The 6,027-nt window shown below is 49.8% G+C and overlaps 1 protein-coding gene across 4 annotated transcripts in view; it reads right to left on the bottom strand.

Annotated features, from left to right (window-relative positions):
- tab2 (TGF-beta activated kinase 1 (MAP3K7) binding protein 2) overlaps nt 1-6,027 on the bottom strand; it is a 63,588-nt gene that overhangs the window by 44,555 nt on the left and 13,006 nt on the right. Inside the window, exon 1 of one of the 4 annotated variants that reach the window (XM_042095976.1) lies at nt 5,098-5,241. The exons of the other annotated variants lie outside the window; for them this stretch is intronic. The gene's annotated coding sequence lies outside the window, so the exon portion shown is untranslated. Of the gene's footprint in view, nt 1-5,097; nt 5,242-6,027 lie in introns of those variants that run through there. 4 annotated transcript variants of the gene reach the window in all.

Genomic DNA, 6,027 nt, shown 5'->3' with positions numbered 1-6,027 from the left:
CAAGATTTCGTTTTTGTTTGTTTCCAGTTTTCAGAGGCTTGGCTGCCTACAGAGACGGGGTCTTTATCACAATGTCACGGAACAGTCGTGAGGAGATGATTGCTGAATGTGACAAAAAAAATGTTATGGGCTTCAAATAGCATACATGTACGATCGCTGACGGCACCTTTAACAGTACACAAATCCAAACACATGTCCATGTTAAACGGGGAAGCTGAACTGCAGGGCCCACAGCCCATGCTGGGGTGCATCCACTTAAGAGGGTAAACAAGGCCGCTGCGCTGCGTTGGATCTCCAAACGCACCTCATTCAACAGGCTGCATCTGGTCCACATGATAATAGAGAGAGAAAAATGAAATTAACATTTAATACCAGCAGCACTATTTCCAACGCCCGGTGCCAACGCAGTCGTAAATATAGCCAGCCGGCTTGAGGTGGCTACAGGAGAGCACAATCAAAAAAGCGACCAATGGTCTGCATTACTTGGGTATTAAAGAACACGTCCCCCTCTTGGCAGCCAATCAAAGGCAACAGAAGCTGCTGAATGGAAGAGATGAGAGGTGGGACAGAGACTGACTCCTGAGGTATGCCAACTTATTATGCCAGTAGTGTACTACCTGCCTCATCTTCAGGTGATAAACCATCTTCAGTGACCTCTACTCTACTTTCTCAAAGCATGCGGATTTGTAACACCATAAAAAAATACATAGGCAACCGACAACCTCAAACCCCAAATGGGCGGATCATATGAAACATATACAGAAATCATATGCTTTTTTCCCCAGCAAGACTTCTTATTTACATTTCTCCATCTCCCATAAAAATGCATGAGTAAGCCACTCAGATTGCTTTGTTTATTTCCAGACTTTATATAAAAAGAACTCATATTGCAATAAATGCCTCCCAGTAAAGCCTATCAAACATCTATTTCAGGACCTCAAAAACAGCCTTCCCTAAAAATATGTCTTTTAGAACCCAATCTGAGATGATTTCTCTGTGCACGCCAGGCCGATGGCTTGGGGGGCGAGTGTGTTTGGGAGGGCAGGAAGGCTGGGGAGGGTGGGCAAAAAGGCGGTGGAAATGGCTCAGGCCTGGCGAGGGACATGAGGGAGGCATTTAGAGACAAAAGCCCTGTTTAAGATGCTGCTGCTGGCTCTGTAATTCTACCTCCCTGGTCATTATCTCCACACAGTTCCACCAGCTGGAGAGGGACAAACACACACACACACACACACACACACACACACACACACACACACACACACACACACACACACACACACACACACACAGAGTCTCTCTCCCCTACCGATTCATAGTGATGGCTGTGCCTCTGATTAGAGTAAAAGTGGGAAGAGTACATCGACGGTTTCCCGTATGTCAGTGGACCCTGAGGGAGCTTGTGCCGTTCAGCCAATGAGTCAAACAAATACACCCACAGACGGCGTGGTAAAAAGCATAGTGTAGTATTGTAGTGTAGTTTGTGAATCAACGTTAGGAAAACTCAGGAAAAAGCGATAAAAGCATGTAATCAGGAACACTATGGCAGCTTCCGTAGTTCTTCTCCTGGTCTGCTCTCTCAGTGTGAGACTGTTTTGTTTTAAAGACCAGGTAGCGCAGTGCAGGCCAGGAACTGGAACTCAACATGGAGCTGCGGTTAAACAGCTCAGGTTTCGTAACCTCTCACCCACCATGGGGCAAAGACTACTAGCCCCCCACCCCACCCCATCCATGACACCTTTTTAAGAAGCCCCACTCTCTTCAGGTGCCCCTCTCCCGCCCCCTCTAAGGGCATTATATGTCAAGACCACAGGCCCAGGCTTTAAATAGAAGCATTAAGGAGAGGAAGAGGGGGGAGAGAAAGAACTTTACTGCATCCAAAACCACTAATCATTAAGTTTAGTCTTTGCCAAGGGGTTTTTGTTTTAATAAAAAAAAAGACTGTGGGTGAATACAAAGATGAGGAGAGGGCGGGGGGGGGGGGGGGATTAGTGAATAGTCGATTAATCAATATACTCCAAAGGAACGTCGTGCCTGACAGGGTGTGCTTCTCCTCATGCATTAGGAGGCCACAAATAAACCCGTTAGAGCACTTAACCTGCACGCGCCATAGGCAAATGGAATATGGAATATGGATATTCAAAAGAAAAACAAGTCTGATTATTATGTCACTGAAAGCAATTCCATACAATACTGTTACTGTTATGATTAGGGATCTCAGTTTTATTGTGAGCTTGATAGTCTACAGTTTGCAGAGCTGCATTACTGCGGTTCTCTTTATTTATATACATTTGTGACATTCACACAAAACTGACCGGCGGAAGCTTCAAGCATTGAATCACAAATGTAACACGATACAATTTTCATCACCTTTCTCCTGATAGACATGTGTCTAAACAAATGTGGACAAATGTACCCATAGGAACGAATGGATTAATGTAGCATACCATTTAATGGCTCTATATGGTCATCCGTGTGCCCTCTGAGTTATGGTGACTACAGTACACTACTAGGGCACCAAGTCCACATGGACAGACTCCAAGCAGACCAGGAAGTATAATAAGAACAAACGGCACGGCTGTGGTGTCCACAGCTGTCTGTGCGTGCATCCGAGTTTAATCGAGACCTAGCTCTCTTCAACTCACTCACTTCACTCAGCCCCTTTTAGCCTCTCCCCAGTCTCAGTATGCTTTCAGGGCATCGGCTGATGGGGAGCCGCAGAACACTGACGGCTAATCCTAACAGCATCTGAGCGAGTGACTGTTGCATATCATCGAATGCTCCCTGTCCACACCGAATCCGTTAAAACACGGCCCTTCTATTGGGTCATATTTCTCATTCAACATAGCAGAGCAGCACGAGCGGCAGAAAGAAAATAGAAATGGGGCGCGCGACAAAAAGTTCTGCTCAAAACGTCGCGTTGCATCGCGCTGCACAGCACTACTTCGTGTCGCGTACTGTCGGAATATTCCAATTGAACACAATGTAATTAAACGGATTTAATCTCCAACGTTCGCTCGCATCGCATCTAGTTAGGACTCGGTGTGAGCCTCCCATCTGTGCAGCCATGGATACGGAGAGGGGGGCAAAGGTCAACATGGGAAGAACAAACCTGTGAGCGGCCAAGAACAGACAAGAGAACAGTGGGTGCAGGAGAGGCGAAGTTCCCACTGATTTTCCGATAGCGCCTCTCAAAGAGGCCAGTCCGCAGCACCAGCGGGCTCTGTGTCTGGCAACAGCCTGCTGCTCCGTAAGACTACTGGCCAGTCCACACTATTTGTTGGCCGGGTTGCTGCAGAGACGACCCTTGTGGAAGCACTTCCAGGTCGAGAGGGGAGCACTTGTTCTCCGCATACCTCTTTCGCTGGCTGAGCTGAGCGAGCGCAAAGCTTTTTTTGGGTGACTGTGCGACTGTATACTACTCTATTACTATCTGCAGATTTATGGATAGAAATGTCACTACTCCGACTAAACGAACCGTAATGCTCCATGCTGTGTATGACTCAGCGCAAATGCTTAATGTAGCACAACATATGTGCGGAAGTCAATGTTTGGTCTCATATGTGGACAGAACAACCCATCTGATCATAGATAAGACGGACGGCTCAATACCACAGCAAACAAAACGCCTCCCGATCCATTTTATTATGGAACAGTGACTTTAAAAGGGCAAGGGCCCGTCACAGAGGTTGAAACACACACACACACACACACACGGCCTTGGGAACATTCAACATGTCAAAAAGCCACACATACCAGACATAGCTTCCGTGTCAATCGCCTACCACTGCCACACCTTCCAGGGGAAGTCACACACCTCTTGGAATGTCAAAACAAAAACAGACATGCAATGGGGAAGAGAAAGAAAATGGCAGAGAGAGAGAGAGCTCACACCCTAATTTCCTCTTCTCCATTCTTCACAGTACAGAGAGAGGGGTCAAAGTGGAACATTTTGAGATTTGGACAAACAACCTTTTCCCCTCCAGGGTGAAGAATGGCGAGTTGTGAGTAAGAGTGCCAGCACTTTTGCATGTGAGTGTGTCTGCTCCTGAAAGTATGTCTGGATGCAAACTTGTGTGCATATGTGTGTGCACTCGCCTGTATGTGTGTGTGTGTGTGTGTGTGTGTGGCCTTCAGCTAAGAGCCTGGCTAGCTGGGCCGGGGTGGGAGTTGGGGGGGTGTGTGTCCACAGTCATGCTCTGCACACAAATCTCCCCCCTTTACTGGCTTACCAGTAACCAGGCCCGTTTACAGTGTGTCATCACGCTCTTTAGGGTGGCATAGCATGCAGTGTAGCGCTGGGCTGCAAACCCCGTCTGACTCTACACTTCACACCGCTACCGAGGCTACACACACACACATACACACACAGCCTGTGCCAGTCCAATCCATACTCACTGAGCAAAGGGACTCTGGTGGATTCATTCCTTTTCTTTCACACTCTATCCAACACACACAAACACACACACACATTCTCTCTCTCTCTCACACTCACACACACACTCACACACACTCACACACACACACACACACACACACACAATCTCAAACAATCACACACTCGCTCGCACACACACTCACACACACACACACACACACACACACACACACACACACACACACACACACACACACAATCTCAAACAATCACACACTCACTCGCACACACACTCACACTCTCTCCCTTCCTCCAACCATCCCTCCGCCCCTCCTCTCCTCTCCTCCCCTCCTCTCCTCCCCTCCTCTCCTCCCCTCTCATTCCTCGATTCCTGCGGTTCTATGTCGTTTGTGTTACCATGGGAGAGCTCGTCTGAGTGCTGTGCTGCAGCGCCGGCTCTCCACTGCGCTCGCTGGGCTGCAGGGGGAAAAGCCTCCAGCGGAAATGCTTTCAGCAGCTGCTAGGAGGATTACTCCCCCCACCTTGAGACCAACCAAAAGACAAATGGCAGCCAAGTCACGTGAGCAAAGTAAACCCCCTACACACACACACACACACACACACACACAGAAACACACACAGGCGCGAGCACACACACACATACACGCACACACACACACACACACACAGGCACAGACATACACACACCCTCTACATACCCCTCCACTAAGGGACATCATTGATGGGGATCCATTCCATTCCATCTCTCAGCACGTGGGCATGGCCTGCTTTACTACAACTGCTCCAGCCCTGGACACACACACACACACACACACACACACACACACACACACACTGGCACAGAGAGAAGGGGCCGCAGCAGACCACTTGAGACACTGAGAGGCTGGGGGGGCTTGGAGAGCTGGGGGGGCTTGGAGAGAGGCTGGGGGGCTTGGAGAGAGGCTGGGGGGGCTTGGAGAGAGGCTGGGGGGGCTTGGAGAGAGGCTGGGGGGCTTGGAGAGAGGCTGGGGGGGCTTGGAGAGCTGGCGGAGCAGCACCAGTCGTGGCGCGGACTCAAGAGCGCCAACTCTCCAGGCACTCCACCAGGACACACCCAGCTGCTCTCACACACTCCCTTCTGCTGGCTCACGAGGAGGTCCGAAAAAACACACCGATGGACACCGACCGATGGCACAGACCGACAGGGCAATTCCGATAAGGAGTTGACCGGTCGCGAGGATAGCAGTGGCAGCTAAATGGATAGGAGCCGAATTGCAATGCTGTAAGGAATCACATGTAGAGTAGGAAGGGTGCGAGGGATTGCTTAAGATGCTTAGATGTGGTGGCGGCTATGGGATTGTGTAAGGCTGGGGAGCACATGGACGTGTGTGTGTGTGTGTGTGTGTGTGTGTGTGTGCGGCAGGAGAGGTCTGGTGGGGGCATCTGCTGGTGGAGCCCAGAGAGGATAGAGGCACCGGACGGGCATGGACAGGTGGGGCAGACACGGTGCCAGTGGGTGCCAGGCCTGATCCTTAGCATCGACTACGGCCAAACCACACACACACACACACACACACACACACACACTACGATACACCAAATGTACCACATACTCAGAGAATCCCAGACACACTACCACTGATGGCAGC

The sequence above is a fragment of the Alosa sapidissima genome, chromosome 6 (genome assembly GCF_018492685.1).
Source record: "Alosa sapidissima isolate fAloSap1 chromosome 6, fAloSap1.pri, whole genome shotgun sequence".
Taxonomy (NCBI): domain Eukaryota; kingdom Metazoa; phylum Chordata; class Actinopteri; order Clupeiformes; family Clupeidae; genus Alosa; species Alosa sapidissima.
The sequence above is the reverse complement of the archived record's forward strand: the minus strand, read 5'-3'. Positions and strand labels throughout refer to the sequence as shown.